At 41.3% G+C, this 19,408-nt stretch overlaps 1 long non-coding RNA gene and 1 pseudogene across 2 annotated transcripts; one reads left to right on the forward strand and one right to left on the reverse strand.

Annotated features, from left to right (window-relative positions):
* The first annotated feature begins 15,946 nt into the window (after window positions 1-15,946).
* Window positions 15,947-16,480, forward strand: LOC100276853 (uncharacterized; annotated as a pseudogene). The gene has a single exon (NR_157035.1). The product of NR_157035.1 is annotated as an uncharacterized protein (transcript).
* Window positions 16,481-16,616: 136 nt separating this feature from the next.
* On the reverse strand, window positions 16,617-19,070 carry LOC112552158 (uncharacterized). The gene has a single exon (NR_157036.1). It is a non-coding gene; the product is annotated as an uncharacterized lncRNA (long non-coding RNA).
* Between the last annotated feature and the right edge of the window lie 338 nt (window positions 19,071-19,408).

Genomic DNA, 19,408 nt, shown 5'->3' on the forward strand with positions numbered 1-19,408 from the left:
AGATTCAGTTGTTACCACCCTAGCTACTATCTCCAAAGATGATTTATACATTCATTATCGAGTACCCAACTTGATCCATTGAAGGAGTGATCCTGCAAAACAAGTTTAAGCTTCATATCTTGGTACCCAATTTGAATTGGGTCCTTTGAGATTAGTAGTAAGAGCCTTGAGTACCCACACAATCCTTATCGTGGCCTTTCTCTTTGTATAGGCAACCACATATACTTGACAACCATCTTACATGGTTTCAAGTCAATATTTAATCACATAGATAAAAACTAGAGTTAAGAATAGGAGCCTTTTCTCCTTTTATTAATACATCATTGTGTTGCCTTCTTGGTGATGAACCTACCTTGACTTTGGGTGCACCTAGCTTATCAAGGTTAGTCGCACAAGCATTCATATCATAAATACAAGTTATGCATGGAATTTACAACTTAATGATCCAATTCAATGTGAAGCATATGGATATCGATTGAAGTAGATTTCTAAGATATCAAAATATGGGTTTCCAAAATTTAGAGAGTATGGATCACTAATTGTACCTTTTACAGTTTAAAAATCATATCCATGTTAGTGCATATGTATGTGATGAATATCAACAAAAAGATTCTTATGCACTTTTAGAATTAACGATAAGGGAATTTTAAACTGCATCAAGAGTAGCTATTTAGAAAGCAAAGATTACAATCCATATGAATGAGATACAAATTTACCATTTTGGATTGTCTTAGTATAGCTTACTCAAGTGAAACTTATTCTCTATGACACAAGATATATAATGTTCTCCCACTAGATATGTGCATCAAGTATTTGAATGAGTTGCCACATGCACTTTCAATTCAGTTAAGAGTCTCATGAGAAGTATATTACATATCATGGTCAAGGCGTGACAAATTTGCAATGAATTAACTTATGCCTAAGAATACTTACCACCATATAGAATGTACCATTTGTTATACCAATTGAAAGGTCTTGCTATATGAGATGGTGTCATCTAAGTATTCTTCTTGTCTTCATTCGTGGAGACTTCCTTATTTAGCTTGTTATCTCTTTTCCTTTTAAAACTAGTCAAAAAACACTTTGAAAAGAGGTATTAGTAGTACAAGGAAGTATTTAATGAATGATGATATTTATATATGAATGGCAAATAAATCATCATTTATGAGGCATAAAGGCATAAATTAAATTCCTTCTAAGTTAATGCACATGGAGCAGTGAATTCACAATATGCACTAATTTACAAATTTAAGCCAAAAGGAATTTAACCTTCATATTGACATTCTTTTCCATAGAATATATTATTGCCAATTGAAAGAATGCCACTTGGAAGGAACTAGTATTGATCAACTACCAATTGAAGCAATTTGTTCCATACCTTTGCCTTGAGCATTCCTAATCTTTCTTTTAGGTGAAGATTAACCTTTAAAGCTTGTGATTTTACCAATTGAAAGAGCACAATCTCTACTTATGAATTTCCATGAAATATCTTAAAAGAGATTGTATTAGTAACACAAGCAATAGTTTCCTATTTAGCAACCTCTAGTATATGAATGACAAGAAGGTTACTAAAACAAGGAAACCTCATGATATGAACTAAATTACCCTTACAAGTATCATGCATAACATCAATTGTAAAAAAGATAAAAGTAGCATGATTATTTAATTAAGTTTACAGGGCAAGTTTAATTCATAGCATGGTGTGTGATTAATGTAGAAGACTCAAAACCAATTTAAACAAGAATGAATACATCACATAGTATTGGTTCGATCTTCTTTGAATGTTGAATGGCACACTCCATTTGGGAAACACATTCTCATGTTGTGAGACTACATAAACACTTGGATAGAAACATTAGTCTCACAACTCTAGTCATATAGAGAATTCTCTTTTGGTAAGTGCTTTAAGAATTTGAGTTTCTTACTTAGCACTTTATTCATTTAAGAACATGGGATAATACTATTTATGTCTAGGTCATGGCAATAATACGATAATAAATTTGAAATATGCCACAAGGTACATACAACCAATTTAGAGCATATAGATAATATAAAAAATATAAACTTGCAATCTACCATATGATTTGAACTTTTCCAAGGCAAGGTAAAATCTTTTAAGTTCATTCTCAAGTGCTTCATTTTTTCTATGTGGCTATAAAAGACACAAAGGAATATACTAATTTAAAAGCAATGTGCACTTAAGAATTAATTGTTACCATCCTTTGGATATCACTTGGTTGTAGGCCTTTTGCTTGATTCCCACAAAGGTTAATCCTTATTCCCTACAACACAAGTTCTTGCTAGAGATGAATATGAAGTTAGTGATATAACAACTCAATTCATCTTTGGGTTAATCTTAAAGGATAGGCAATGTAAGAATGATAGCTTGAGATAAGAATTGAGTTAAACCGCTCAAGCACCCCAAAGCTTCATATCATCTCTGGGTACCTGCAAAACTTATTAAGTACATTTTGGTACCCATTTTTGGATGGGTCCACCAAGGTTAGCTAATAAGTACTTAGGCACCCAAATGGCCTTTGTGCTAGTTTTAGGTGAACTAATTACCTTTCTAGCACAAGTGTCATTTTTGGGTCTCCTAAGCGAGTATGAATGAATTGACATGGTAGGCTTAGGAAACTTACTCATGGGACAATCCTTGCAAAGGTGTCCCTTTCTTCAGCAAGTGTAGCAAATATGATTTTTAATTTTGCAAGACTCCTTCTTGCCTTGCTTCTTGTTTGCTACATGGTTAGTGAGCCTCTTTCTTTCCAAATTTAAGCCACTATCTTTTATGTAGGGACATGACTTAATCTCATGTCCCTTCTCATGACATTGATAACACTTTCTAGTGCATCTTCTCTTATTTGAAAGAGTGGCTTGTTTGTTACCTTGTGTGGAGCATGTGGAGGCGTGGTTGAGGCACTTGTCATGAGCTTTGTCTTTCTTCTCTTGATGTTTGCTCATGCCTTTCTTGGAAAGCTTGATATTCTTTTGAAGGGGTTTTGTGCATGCTACGGTTGTCCCCTTCTCAAGCTTTTTCACCATATTATCACGGTTATCTTGAGAAGGTTGAGCATGACATTTTCCCTTCAATTGAGTCAAGCTCCTTTTTAGCCTCTCATTTTCTTCCTTGAGCTCATTGTTTTCTTTTGCATAGGAAACATTACTTGTTCCTGAAAATTCTAGCTCAATATAATGGAAGATTGGCTTTCTTGAGAGCAACATTTGTTAGCACATGATAATATAGTTTCTATATGAGTACATGTGCATATGTGAGGTTGGTATGATTTCAAATTAGTTAACACAACCTCATGAGCCATTTCTAACATGATATGTGAATCCATAAATTTATTATGCGAGCACACAAGCTTATCATGTTTTTCTTGCAAAGCTAGATTTTCAATATTTAGCTTTTCTACCGTGTTCTTGAGCATAGCATTTTTATTTTCTAGTTGAGCAATATATGATGAATGATTAATAGCTTTAATTTGCTCAATTGAAATGTCTTCATACCTTTGGACCAAATCATCATGAGAGCACTTTAGCTTCTCATTCTCTTTGGTCAACTTCTCCAAGTCTTTGAGTTTTTCGATGAGGATATCTTCTTGCTTATGAAGCATTTCCTTTTGTTCTTCCGTTCTTTTCATGAGTTTGAGCAAGCTCATCCGGTTCTTCTTGCTTAGTTGAGCGAAGAATTTTTGAAGATCTTCCTCATCTTCACTATCACTTTCTTGCTCCTCCTCATCCTCACTTTCGCTTACACTGTCACTCCCATTAGCAATAAAGCACATATGAGAAGTGGATTTGAAAGAAGAACCTTGTGAAGAGGTGGATTCGTCCTTTGGTCTCCATCGATTATTTTCTTCTTCAATTTTGTTCTTTGCCTCATCTTCCTTCATTTTGAGGAACATCCTTTCGGCGATTCTCATGGCAAGATCTATTGCCCTAGGATCAACATCTGCAACAAAAGATGAAGTCGAGGCAACCTCAACTTTTTCAAGCTTAGAAGCACTTTCGTTTCTTAGTCCCCCCGACATGATCTTTCCTCACGCGGTTAAGCGTTAGAACGAGGATTAGGCTCTGATACCAATTGAAAGTTGCCTAGAGGGGGGTGAATAGGCAAGTTAAAACTTTTTTCAACAAAAACTAGAAGCGAACTGGGTAAAACTGAATTGATCTTGAAATTCACCCAGTTAACTTTGGAAATGAGATGTTCTAAATGATCCACATGGTTCAAAGTAGTAGATCTAAGAAGGGCACTTCTCAAAATCCACAAACCAAAAAGATATAAACAAATCTTTCATGGAATGGTGAGAGAACGAAGAACACAAACAAACATAATGAGCAAGAACACAAGAGACACAAGATTTATCCCGAGGTTGGTCACACCACCAAGATGCCCTACTTCCTCGTTGAGGCGCCCACAAAGAGTCGGGTCTCTTTCAACCCTAATCCTCCCTTTGCCGACCACAAAGGTCAAGCCCACACAATAATCTTTGCTCAAACGAGCGGGTAATACAAACTTTCTTGTGGTCTTCCACAAAATTTGGAGACTCACAAGAGACACCTAGTCGTCTAGGAGCTAGAAGCTCCAAGAGTAATGAATCCACAAAGAACTCGATGTAGTACCAAAGCTCGAATGAAGAAGAGTAAGAGAGATTTGGAGATGAAGCACAAAAACCGCAGCTCTCAAACTCACTCAAAGATTTCTCTCCAAAGATTTGAAATGGGAGAGGCAAGAGGTGTGTGAGAGAGAGTGGGAGGTGTTTCTCAGGTTGGGAATGAAGTTTTGTGCGTGCTCTACTGTGGGGAGAGAGAGGTAGGAGTGAGTATATATAGGTGGGGCTCCAAAACTAGCCGTTTTTTACTTTTCTGCCCAAAAACCGGTTGAACCGGTCCCAAAACCGGTTGAACCGTTTTCAAAAAGCTGCGCACAGCTTTTTGGCTGACACAGCAGACTGGCAGAAAAAAGTGAACAGTGCAAAAACCGGTTGAACCTGTTTCCACCAGACAAAAACCGGTTGAGTGTCTGGTTGAGTGTCCGGCTGAACCAGTATTTTCAAAAAGGTGAACAGTGCAAAAACCGGTTGAACCTGTTTTTTCCAAAGAGTAATTTTGGCCAAGATAGATTTTAAAAGGTTGTACTACATACTTTCACTAAGGATTAACAAGGGTAAAATGGAAGTTTTGGATCAAGAATTTTTGAGCTTTAGTACCAACACCAACCTTCTTTTTGGATCCCCCTTGACAGTACGATGATTCCTATACTCAAGTTAAATAAAATATAATTAAGTAAACTCCTTGAGTCATTGGTGTCTCAAGTGTGATTTCTCCATGGTGTTGCTTCATAAGGATCACAAACATCTTTGTCTCACCTTTTGAAGCAAACACAAATCGAGCCTGTGACTTGTGCCATTTCACCATATATGAGTTCAAATCATGGCTTCAAGACACCTTACTGATGCATCAACATGTTGTAACTCTTCATAGCTGATTAGTTCATCGACCTAGTGCAAGTACTCTCTTCTTCACCTTAGCCATGGTACCTCGGTCTACAAGCCGTCGCTTGGCCTTCACCTTCGCTTAGTTCCTCGAAGCCCTTTCCTTGCTATCTTCACCCTATCAAGCCATTCTTGAGTCACATCCTATTGAGCATCCATTGAGAATCATTTCTTCAATATTGTGAACCTTGCTTGAATGTCATCTAGATATAACTGCTAAGATCAATCAAGCTCTAGTTTGATTCTCATATATTCATATATGGACTAATAGTAATATGGTCAAGCCAATTCACGATTCCTCATATCTTATTCACTTTGGCTTGACAAATCCTCTTAATCACTTCAACCTTTATTATGATCATATTTATGCATAGTGATTTCTCAGGACTTGTCCATATATTCAAACCAATATAGAGACCATATTATATCCATTTGCATTGTCTCACTGGTTATTTGACCTTGTGTTGAACCTTGTTCACTGATCATTATACACTATTCAAGTATGTTCATCACACTGAATTCCCTGTTCAACAGTTAGCAAACTTGTTAGACCTTTAAATGTGTTGTTATCCAAATCACCAAAACTCACAAAAGGGATCAATGCACTTTCAATCTCTTTATGTTCTAAAGGGGGAGAAAGTAGTATTTTCAAAATTGATATCTTAAAACCCTCTTGAACACTAAGAGGAGAATTTATTTGAGGGGGAGTTTTGTTTAGTCAAAGGAAAAGCATTTGAAACAAGGGGACAAAATTTCAAATCTTAAAAATGCTTCGCAAAATCGTATTCACTTGCCTTTGACTATTTGCAAAAAGACTTTGAAAAGGATTTACAAAAAGAATTTGCAAAAACAAAACTTGTGGTGCAAGCGTGGTCCAAAATGTTAAAAATAAAGAAACAATCCATGCATATCTAGTAAGTAATATTTATTGGCTCAATTCTAAGTAACCTTTTGCACCTACATTTTGCAAACTAGTTCAATTATGCACTTCTATACTTGCTTTGGTTTGTGTTGGCATCAATCACCAAAAAGGGGGAGATTGAAAGGGAATTAGGCTTACACCTATTTCCTAAACTAATTTTGGTGGTTGAATTGCCCAACACAAATAATTGGACTAACTAGTTTGCCCAAGTCTATAAGATCTACAGGTACCAAAGGTTCACAATAAGCCAATAAAAAGATCAAGAGAAAGGGTTCGAACAAAGGAGCAAAGAGACAACCGAAGGCACCCTGGTCGGGCGCACCGGACTGTCCGGTGTGCCACCGGACAGTGTCCGGTGCACCACCGGATAATGTCCGGTGCACCAGGGGACTCCAAGATGAACTTCGCACCTTCGGGAATTCGCAGAGCCGCCGCGCTATAATTCACCGGACTGTCTGGTGTACACCGGACAGTGTCCGGTGCTCCAAGGAGACGCGGCTCTGAACTCGCCAGCTTCGGGAATTCGCAAAGGCTAGTCCGCTATAATTTACCGGACATGTCCGGTGTACACCGGACTGTCCGGTGTAACTGCGGGGCAACGGCTACTTCAGGCGCCAACGGCTACCTGCTGCGCATTAAATGCGCGCCAGAGCGCGCAGAAGTCAGACACGCGCTTCATGGCGCACCGGACACTCAACAGTGCATGTCCGGTGCGCCACCGGAGTCCACGCGGGTCCAACAGTCAGAGCTCCAACGGTCGAAAACCCAACGTTCGGGTGAAGTGGCTGGTGCACCGGACATGTCTGGTGTGCACCGGACTGTCCGGTGCACCATACGACAGACAGCCCCCACCCAAACGGCTAGTTTGGTGGTTGGGGCTATAAATACCCCCAACCACCCCACATTCAAGTCATCCAAGTTTTCCACTTCTCAACCACTTACAAGAGCTAGGCATTCAATTCTAGACACACTCAAGTGATCAAATCCTCTCCAATTCCACACAAGACTTTAGTGATTAGCGAGAGAGATTTGTCGTGTTCTTTTGAGCTCTTGCGCTTGGATTGCTTCTTTTCTTTCTCATTTGTTCTTGTGATCAAAACTCCATTGTAACCAAGGCAAGAAACACCAATTGTGTGGCAGTCCTTGCGGGGGAAGTTTTGTTCCCGGTTTGATTTGAGAAGAGAAGCTCACTCGGTCCGAGGGACCGTTTGAGAGAGGGAAAGGGTTGAAAAAGACCCGGCCTTTGTGGCCTCCTCAACGGGGAGTAGGTTTGCAAGAACCGAACCTCGGTAAAACAAATCCGCGTATCACACTCTTCATTCGCTTGCGATTTGTTTTGCGCCCCCTCCTTCGGACTCGTTATTATTTCTAACGCTAACCCGGCTTGTAGTTGTGATTAATTTTGTAAATTTCAGTTTCGCCCTATTCACCCCCCCCCCCTAGGCGACTTTCAAAACTCTCTAAGGCGCTTTATGGGCTCAAGCAAGCCCCAAGAGCATGGTATGAATGCCTAAGAGTTTTTCTTATCACTAATGGCTTCAAAGTCGGAAAGGCCGATCCTACTCTCTTTACTAAAACTATTGAAAATGATTTGTTTGTATGCCAAATTTATGTTGATGATATCATATTTGGGTCTACTAACAAATCTATTTGTGAAGAGTTTAGTAGGATCATGATACAAAAATTCGAGATGTCTATGATGGGGGAGTTGAAGTATTTTCTAGGATTTCAAGTGAAGCAACTCCAAGAGGACACCTTCATTAGCCAAACGAAGTACATTCAAGACATACTCACCAAGTTTGGAATGAAGGATACTAAGCCCATCAAGACACCCATGGGAACCAATGGGCATCTCGACCTCGACACGGGAGGTAAATCCGTAGATCAAAAGGTATACCGATCGATGATAGGATCTTTACTCTATTTATGTGCATCTCGACCGGACATTATGCTTTCCGTATGCATGTGTGCAAGGTTTCAAGCCGATCCTAAGGAAGTTCGCCTTAGGGCCGTAAAGCGAATCTTGAGATATTTAGTTCAAACACCTAAGTTTGGTCTTTGGTACCCCAAGGGATCCTCGTTTGATTTATTAGGATATTCCGATGTTGATTGGGCAGGGTGTAAGATTGATAGGAAGAGCACATCAGGGACTTGTCAGTTTCTGGGAAGGTCCCTAGTGTCTTGGGCTTCAAAGAAACAAAAGTTAGTAGCTCTTTCTATCGCCGAAGCCGAGTACATTGTTGCAGGCCATTGTTGCACGCAATTACTTTGGATGAGGCAAACCCTTAGGGACTATGGCTACAAATTTAGCAAAGTCTCTCTCCTATGTGATAATGAGAGTGCAATCCGCATGGCGGATAATCCCGTTGAACACAGCCGCACTAAGCACATAGCCATTCGGTATCACTTTTTGAGAGATCACCAACAAAGGGGGGATATCGAGATAGCCTATATAAACACCAAAGATCAATTGGCCGATATCTTTACCAAGCCTCTAGATGAGAAAACCTTTACCAAACTTAGGAATGAGCTAAATATTCTTGATTCTAGGAATTTTGATTGATTCTTTGCACACATAGCTCATATATATACCTTTGATCATATCTCTTTTATGTCTATAACTAATGTGTTTTCAAGTGTATTATTATGCTTAGTCATAGAATTGAAAGGGAAATGGAGTATTCGGCAAAGAAGACGCTTCCACTCAACTCCAATGGTATTTGCCGGTATTCCACATCGCTCTCCACTTTGGTATAATCTTCACTCATATCTATTTGTTTGCCATTGGGGAGAAAAACAAGGGCTTATATTTCACTCACAAGTATCCGTTTTTGGCGATTTATGCCAAAGGGGGAGAAAGTATTAGCCCAAAGCAAAAGGACCGCACCACCACCGAATTCTAAAAATGAAGTTTTTTTAAAATTGATATCTTATTGTGTTCAAAAGGGGGAGAAAGTTCTAGTATCTTCAAAAACTTGTAAAACCCTCTTGAACGCTAAGAGGAGAATTTTATTAAGGGGGAGTTTTGTTTAGTCAAAGGAAAAGCATTTGAAACAGGGGGAGTAAATTTCAAAATCTTAAAAATGCTTCTTTCAATCTTATTCATATACCTTTGACTATTTGCAAAATGTTTTGAAAAGAATTTTATAAAGGATTTGCAAAAACAAAACTCGTGGTGCAAGCATGGTCCAAAATTGTTAAATAAGAAGAAAACCATCCACGCACATCTAGTAGAAATAATTATTGGTTTCATCCCAAGCAACCTTTGCACTTACATTATGCAAACTAGTTAAATTCTGCACTTTTATATTTGCATTGGTTTGTGTTGGCATCAATCACTAAAAAGGGGAGATTGAAAGGGAAATAGGGTCAAACCTTTTCCTATATGAATTTTGGTGGTTGAATCGCCCAACACAAATTATTGAACTAACTAGTTTGCTCTAGAATATATGTTCTACAAGTGTCAAAGGTTCACAACAAACCAATACAAAGAAAAAAGAAAGGGTTCAAAACAAAGGAGCAAAGTTCAACTGAAGGCAGCCCTGGTCTGGCACACCGGACTGTCCAGTGTGCTACCGGACAGTGTCCGGTGCACCACCGGACAGTGTCCGGTGCACCAGGGAGGAACGACTCTGAACTTGCTAGCCTCGGGAATTCGAGGAGTCGCTTCGCTATAATTCACCAAACTATCCAGTGTAACACCGGACTGTCCAGTGTGCCAGCGGAGCAACGGCTACTTCGCGCCAACGGTCGTCTGCAAATGAACAGTGAAAGCAAACAGTACGCGCCTGCGCGCGCAGATGTCAGAGCAGGCGCTAGAAGGCGCACCGGACAGTGAACAGGACCTGTCCGGTGCACCACCGGACTATCCGGTGGCCCCACATGTCAGAGCTCCAACGGTCGAACCCTAACGGTTGGGTGACGTGGTTGGCGCACCGGACAGTGTCTGGTGGCGCACCAGACTGTCCGGTGCGCCATACGACAGAAGCCTTCACCAACGTCCATTTTGGTGGTTGGGGCTATAAATACCCCCCCAACCACCACACTTCAAGGCATCCAAGTGTTAGCCATTTGCATTCAATACAAGAGCTCTAGACTTCATTCGAAGACATAAACAAGAGATCAAATCCTCTCCCAAGTCCAAAGTTCATTCCAATCAAATAGTGACTAGAGAGAGTGACATCTGTGTTCATTTGAGTTCTTGCGCTTGGATCGCTTTTCTTCTTCTTTCTTTCTTGTTCCCAACTCAATTGTAATCAAGGCAAGAGACACCAATTGTGTGGTGGTCCTTGTGGGGACTTAGTGTCTCGATTGATTGAAAAGAGAAGCTCACTCGGTCTAGGTGACCGTTTGAGAGAGGGAAAGGGTTAAAAGAAACCCGGTCTTTGTGACCACCTCAACGGGGAGTATGTTTGCAAGAACCGAACCTCAGTAAAACAAATCACCGCGTCTCACTCCTCATTTGCTTTTGATTTGTTTTCGCCCTCTCTTTCGGACTCGTTTATATTTCTAACGCTAACCCCGGCTTGTAGTTGTGCTTAAGTTTATAATTTTCAGATTCTACCTATTGACCCCCCTCTAGGCGACTTTCACATCTCTAACCACGACATTGCTCAGGCATCATCTGCATTAGTTACTCCTATAGTGTATTCCTTCCATCATGCTCCTGGGCCCACATGTCGGGGCTCAGCATCCTTGTATGTGCCTCCCTTGAGCTATAAAAGGGAAGGCATGCAACGTTACAAGGCAGACGCAACTTAGACCCTTAGACTCACACATAAGTTCTCTAGGCTCAAGCTCAAGTGCTCAGACACTCAATACAGCACACAGTGGAGTAGGGTTTTACGCTCTGGTGGCCTAAACCACTCTAAACCCTCGTGTCCTCGCGTGTTCATCCTGAATCCACCTAGCAGGCAAACCGCTAAGGCCCCCTCCTCATCTCAGGATTTAGGGCGGGTGCATTCCGCCACCCGGCCAGAGAATTTCCTCTCCGACAAACTTAAATTGTGCAACTTATGCTTCCTAATACAAGGAATAAAATTAAAAGAACAACAATGAGTGGGGAACATGTTTTTTCATTAGAAAGCAACATTAAACAAAGACAGTTTCTACAAATGATAATCAATCCACATTTCTTGTGCCACTAATTTCTATGAATGATATTCATTCAACATTCAACACATGTGCCACTAATTTCTATGTTGTTGGTAATCATTCCACATTTCTTGTGCTATTACATCTCTAAGATTATTGCCTTGGACATTTCCTTGATTGTTGTCTTGATCGCCATCCGGTAGATCAACAAGGTTTTGTGGTGAGATATTATCTGGTTGATTATCTAACCATTCCTCATCCCCATTGAGTGATCGAATAATATTGTGAAGTACAGCGGCTGCTGCTGGTATCTTCACTTGATTCCTTATTTTATGAAATGTGGCAGCTTTGAGGATGGGAAAGCTTCTTCACAACCCCCAAAGTCCTTTCAACATGATTCCTCAGTATGGCATGGCGATGGTTAAATAATTCCTTATAGTTCTAAGGTCTATGGTGACCTTGCCCATACTCCTTTAGATGGTATCTAACTCCATGATAAGGTGCAAGGAATGACGTGGTGTTGGCATACCCACCATCAACCAAATAGAACTTTTTTGGAGGTACATGGAATCCATTGTTCATTGCAGATCTCAGAACTCTAGCATCTATAGCAGATCCCTCCCACCCAGTAGATATGAAAGTGATATTTAGGTCAAAATCGCAAGCTACCATCACATTTTGGCTAAGAGTTCCCTTCCTGTTTCTAAAAGGAGCAGCTTTGTCAGGTGAAATTGTAATGGGCACATGAGTGCCATCAGTTGCACCGATGCAGTTCTGCAAAAAAAACTATATGTGAATTTCTAAAATCTAGAAGAAAATGGATATATATTGGGCAAGAATAGAAGTGCCATCACCTTGAAGTAAGGATAGAACCTAGGATTCCTTTCAATTTTTGGATGCACTTGAATTGGAGAAGGAGGCTTCAAAAATCGTTTGGCGAGGGAAGGGACAACTATGTCAAAAAATTGCTTTATATGATGGTGGAAAGTGTCACCACTATGCCCGAACTCTTCTTGCAGGTCCTCAAACAACGCATTATGGCTTATCATGTATAGAAAGAACCCGAGCTTTTCCTCAACTTTTATCCTTGTGTCACGTACCAACCTTTCCTTCCTAAGATAGTTGGCTAGGGCTCTAAAAATTCCAGGTTCCATTCTAAATGCTACTCGGCAGTTCTTGACATGCCCTTCAAGCAACTCCGAAACATGCTCCTTGCCACTTAGCTTGGATGTGTGTCGCCGCTTCTTAACCCTCCTCCCTCTAGGAGAGCTAGAACGCAACAAGTGTAATGCGGGAAGGAAGAACATAACCATATCATCATCATCCTCTTGTCTCCTCCTAATGTGGTCCATTAACCCTGTACTCATTACAAAAAGATAGGGGCCACCAGGTCCCACAAAGTACCTCTCGAGGATGGTACCGAGTCCCAAGACGGTGGGGGTTGGTCTTCTCCAACTCTAACTGGTGCGGGTACAATCTACAAAGAAAAAATAGAATATTCAAATTAGTAATCTACAACGCTGGCTGCAACTGTGTAACCACGTGCAGAGGACACATCAGCCACAGCAAAATGAGATGAGATGAGCAGCTTGTAAATGTTAATTCTAGAATTTTACATTAAGCAGACACAGTAGCCAGGGCAAATACGTTATTTTTAGTAAGTACAGATTGAATCTACTTACTACTTTGCAACTAAACTTAGTTCATAAGCATTCTTTTACATGGATCTTTTTTAACTTCACTGCATAACGTCTCAATTGCTAGCACAGGATATAAAGCCAAAACACCTGAGAGGAAGCCCAGGACCAAAGTTGATAAGGCTTCCAGATCTCCTGAGCTATTCAAACAATGGGCATATTCCTGTCACCCAAGACCAAAGTGGTACAAGGGCGTCCTAGATGCCGGAGAAAGATGAAAGCGAGACCACCTATGTTAGATTAACATAGCGCAACATCTCTTTTAGTCTTTCGGAGGTGAACCTCACAGTGAAAGGAGACCAATAATTTCCTCGGTGAAGTTGCGTTAGAAGCTGGGCTCTGGTAGACTGCAACATTATAGAGAAAAGGAGCTGAACGGAACAGACGATAGACATGGATGCGGTGTGTGCGTTGACAGGAACAGAAATCTCGTCGCTCAAGGCCTCCAAGGTGCTCTCGCACCTCAAGTCACCCTCCCGACCCGACGCCGTGCTCGCCTTCCTCTCGGGCCTCGGTCTCTCCGCCGCCGCCTACGACCCCAAGCTTCTCTGCTCCGAGGTCGAGCGCACGCTGGACCCGCTTAAAGATAGACCGTGCAGTTGAGTGGTAGATTACTGACAGGCCCAACTTTGCATCAGATGAGATGCAGATGTCGGAAAGACACGACGTAGCTTTGGATCTATGCCATCGGTGGCTAGGCGCGTGCGCATCCCTGGCGGACGAGAGAGAGAGAAACAGACGGTGCGGAGGCAAGGAGAGAGGGCACACAAACATGGGAGAGAAGGGACGGATGAACTCACCGGAGAAAAGCTCGCTGATGAAGATGGCGGCGACCGACAGTGGAAGGAGCCTTGTGAATCCGTCGTGAATCACGCCGCCACCGACTCGCGTCTATCCGCTCGCTCGTCGGGATGAGTTCCACAGCTATGGATTCGTGGATCGATTCCAGGCCCGGATTGAAAGTTTTCACAAGGATTGGGCTGGGTTCACATACACACGTGGGCTAAACGAACACTTCTTTCTTGGTGGGCTGGTATTTGATCCATACGGGAATAATACACATGTATCAGACCGTGAACCCGGGCAATTCCAGCCCAACCGAACAGGGCCTAAGGAGTGAGGAGCTAAGATAATGACGTGCAAAGCATGGAATGAGGACTTGGTTTCCTTCCCTCCAGGTTGCAGCCACTGTGACTGTGAGCAATAAGATTACATTAGAGTAGTGCTCTAGGAACTTCAAAGCAAGAATAGGTAACATATAGGAGGCAACATACAAAGAAGCATATGGCCACGTAAAACAGTGAAGACGAGCGGCTGATGGGCCTCCATGGAGCATCTTCCTGGCCCATATGTGCTTCGCTTGAGGCCTAGCCCATTTAGTCTTCAGGCAGCATGCAAACAATGCAACCCATAGCCATAAGTTTCAGATTCTCTTCCAAGGAGTTCGACGAGAGATAATTGGATTTTTGCCACTGTTGTCTTCTTGTTATAATTACCACTTTGTCTATGAATTGTGGGTCCAGCTGGGTCTATGAAATGTAGGTCTGATGATAATTTTACAAACTTGTTTCTTGCTGGTGGCAAATATCAGAATCTCTCGTTCGACGAAGGTGTACCCGGGGTTTTTTCGAAAAACCATATGGTTCTTTATGGATCCTCTTATGCATTATGTTCGATATCAAGGAAATGCAATTCTTGCATCAAAAGGCACTCTTCTTTTGAAGAAGAAATGAAAATCTTACTTGTCAATTTCTCGTAATATTTTTTTCTCTTTTTGGACTCAACCACAAAGGATTCGTCTAAACCAATTAACAAACTCTTGCTTCGATTTTCTAGGATACCTTTCAAGTGTACCAATAAATACTTTGTTAGTAAGGAATCAAATGCTGGAGAATTCTTTTCTAATAGATACTCGAATGAAAAAATTCGATACCATAGTCCTTGCAACTCTCCTTATCGGATCCTTATCAAAAGCTCAATTTTATACTAGATCGGGCCATCCTATTAGTAAACCCGTTTGGACTGATTTAGGCCTTGTTCGTTTACGTTGGATTGTACCCGGAATCGTTACGGCTAATCAAAGTTTATATAAATTAGAAAAGCAATCCGGTTAAGAATCGAACAAGTCATTATCAGATTGGGATATTCTTGATCGTTTTGGTCGGATTCGACGAAGGTGTGTGTTATCCTGTGACTGTGAGCAGTAGGGGTGGATATCGAGCCGGCTCGGCTCGGCTCGACCGAGCTCGAGCTGGCTCGTTAAGGAAACGAGCTGGCTCGGCTCGACTCGTTAAGCAACCGAGCTAGAGAACCAGCTCGGCTCGACTTGTTTGCGAGCTCGAGCTGGCTTGTTTAGCTCGCGAGCCACAACAAAAAAATAGTATACATGTATATATACAACAATATAATCAATTGCTTGTTAATTTTATACTAATTTAACACTAGAAAAGACTAACAATACTCATAATTTTATATATCACACCATTTAAACCCTAAACTAACATAGTTCATCACTTATTAATTCATCCAATACAAATATAAGCTTTGTTTTATAGATAAATGCTAGCTCATTCGAGTTAACGAGCTGGCTCGAGTTCGTGTCGAGCTGGCTCGTTAACGAACCGAGCTTAGATGTTAGCTCAGCTCGTGATAAAATTGAAACGAGTCGAGTCGAGCCGAGCTGACCACGAGTCGAACGAGCTCACGAGCTACGAGTATTTTGTCCGGCCCTAGTGAGCAGTGTGGGGGCGAGCGAATCCAGTGAGAGTGGCGGGAGGATGGCTGGGTTGGCAGCGCTGCATGGCGCCGCTCTCCGTCTCCGCGCCCGGCGCGGCGAGCACCAGCAGCTTCTGGGGCAACCGGTTCACCATCACCACCTACTCCGCACCGCAGCCTGGGGTCGGTTCCTTCCTGCTCTCCAATTCCGTTCTGGTTTGCTGCTCTGATGGTTTGCTAATAGCTGTTCAGGACAGCGTTGCAAAGCGCGTTTTGGATGGGATTGTCTGTATCGATTGGATGCAATGAAACGGAAAATTAACAACATTTCTGCGTTGTTATTAATTGCGCATTTCCAAGGCTGACAAACCAGGCTTACTGGTATGGCTTTATTTAGGATGCAGCTTAGATGCAGCGAGTTTCCATTTCGTCTAGCATTTTTTTTAATCTCGTTGTTATATAGAAGATTAAATGGTAAGGTTTGAGTAGACCAACCTAACAAACTAATTGACTGAAAAATCAATTCAAACGTAAGAAAATTTCCTTTGTCATTGGTACTCAGGTACTGTCCTCCCTTGTTCGCATATTCACCTACATGCGCAAGAATCTGGCCTAGTACTCGGTCTTTTTCAAGGGTCAATCCGGTTTTGTAAAATTTCGTTCAATCAAAATCATAAAAAGGCGAGAAAATATAATAAATGTTTTGATTATTTTTTGTCCAATCCTGCCACAGCTCCGGTTTCTTACATACTCTTGCCCATAAAACATCAGCATAGCACAAATCAACAAGTAAATTGGTTATGTACAATCCCTCGACCCTAGTTGATCCCATCAGTAGGTGATAAAATCTTCGAACATCCGTAGGTCTTGAGAACTTCACTGGACCTAGATAGCACAAGTTTAACAAGTAAACTGAGCAGAGCAAACTAAAGAAAATACTTTAATCGTCGAACTAAAAAATTTACAACGAAGGCAATATTAAAGCAGTCATCCTACGGCATCCTATGGTTGCCCAACAATAGAAAAACCACATACACGTCACTAGAAGAAATTTTGCAAATTGTTCGAGTTTGCAATGGGGATTGAAGCAAATGTTGGACATCGGGATGCACACACTGTTTAAGGACAGTGAATGCATGATAACTTATTCCAAACTGCTATTGGCAACGTACAGCGCTTGATGCACTATGGAAAGAAGCACATCAGAGACTCTAATTTGTTGCCTCAAGACAAACAACATTACCAGTGATAATTACTGAACAGAAACATCAAAACAAGATTAACATTTGAGATACAGGGTAAACAAGCTAGATACACACAATATAAACAACTCAGAAAAGTGGATGCTCAGTTAAACATGACTGACTACCAGTGAAATGTTACCAAACTATCTGCAAAAGAACATGGCTTGCATTTGAAACGAGACACAGAAATTCAAAATGTAAAATTCATTATGCAACTCGAAAAAAGATGCAAGTGATGTATCATCAGAAAAGTATTGACTTCTCATTAGTAGCACGAAATTACTGCGCCGTGTGAGGTGTTCTTGGTTTTCGAGTTTTCACCGTCTGATATAGTTGTGTCAGAATAATGTTCTCAGCACCCTTTTAAAAGGAATAAGCCAGGGATAACTGTATTTTACTTTGGTATCATCATCCACAACTCTAAGGGCCTGTTCGACACCTCTAGAGATAATTGTTAGAAGATAAAAACAGTCAAAACTACTAGTTGAACACATGGCTGATGAATTAGTTTGACATATAGGTAGCTAATGAATCGTTGTTCTAAGCCTGACAGGATAATATGTTGCAAGGGATGGTGCAAAATATGCGGTATGAAACCACAGAAGTAAACAATCTTGTGCTGTTATTTAACTCCCAACTCACAGCACAGAGCCGAAGCTGATGACAACACGCATTCTCCGAGTTTTTCAGCCTCAACACGAACAATAACACTCGTGTAAGGATAGTTAAACTCGGCAAAAATTAACCCAGTATAAATATTGTGGGTGAAATAACTAGTCTACCATATATAGGAGTATTAAACTGCAAACGTATTTGGACACTGCATAGAGGCCTCAGTATTGCCCAGTCTTGTCATGCGAGTGCAGCAGCTCCAAGTAGGTTCTACCTGACAAGCAGGAACTTGGAGCCGACTGCAGCCTCCAAACATTGGACAACTTCATCAGTGGCCAAAGGGATGTACGGGTTGGACAGATACAAAAATTCAAGACCCTAAATTTGAGTACGTATTTGTTAAAAACTGACACGGATAAGGCTCAGATATGAATCAGCTTTGTCTGTCACGATTTATCAGAAGCAGAACTGGCGTTGTAAGCTGAATGGTTGTATCATCACTGCCAAATGAATGAAATGAGCTGATGCAGAAATAACAAGAGACAATTGAATTGAATGGTTACTAGATGGCTCATATTAAGAAATTCAACCATTGATTTTTCCCTTTCCTTCACAGGTTACATCAGAAGCGCAGGTAATGTCAAATCACTGCCATCAATCAATCAAGCGAGACAGCAAACCAAACATAACAAAGAAAAAATGCTGATGTATTGCGAATATATATGTATCCATTGCTTTGACACAGACCAATCACAAGATTCGTCATGACCTGCAACACTGAATGGCATGCTGGATCTAGCACAGGCATTGGGGCTTCCTTCTTCAGGAAGTTAATCCGACAAGCCCGGGGTTAGCACTGTGCAGAAACCGAAACCTAGTTAAGATTCATCAAATCGCGAGCGGGATTAAAATTTAAAACAAACAGAAAAGGCGAAGTAGTGGGAGACAAAACTGTAGTCAAGCAACAATCATATTGCCTACTGGAGTCATGGCAACTGAAACGATTTCTTGACGCGTCAATCTATCACCTCCTTGCGTAGGCGGCTTAGCACGGAAAAACTCGCGCCCCCGCCGTTAAGAACAAGAGAGTGAAACGGTACGGTGTAGATCAAAACGATGCAAAACTAGTCCGTGCAGCTAAGATAGGAGTGAAACGGGAGAAGCAGACTGCAGCGCGGACGGCAGAACAAACGCTAGGAAGGGGCGCCACCAAGATTAGATGAGGAAGGGCGCCATGATGACAAACGAAAGTTTGGACGAGGTGGTGGCGGCGGAGTGGCTCTTCAAACCCTAGGATGGAAACAGGAACACGGGTTGACATTTTATAGCCTCCGACCCTCCGTGTGGCGAAGGGGGTTAGGGCAAATGGTAAGCCCAATTTGGAGCACCAAAATTTTAAGTCGTCTGCAAGCAGCTTAATCATACACATACTTAGGCCCTGTTTGGGAACAAAGTTTTTGTAAATCACAGTTTTTGAAATACTATAGTATACTTTAGTCATGACAATACCGCAGTTTACAATACCACAATTTTAGAAACTGAGGTCCAGACCTAAGTTTAGAATACCTTAAAATAATTATAGTATTTGCAATACTTCAGTTTTGAAAAAGAGATTTTAGCCAG

This window comes from Zea mays, chromosome 6 (assembly GCF_902167145.1).
Source record: "Zea mays cultivar B73 chromosome 6, Zm-B73-REFERENCE-NAM-5.0, whole genome shotgun sequence".
Lineage (NCBI taxonomy): Eukaryota > Viridiplantae > Streptophyta > Magnoliopsida > Poales > Poaceae > Zea > Zea mays.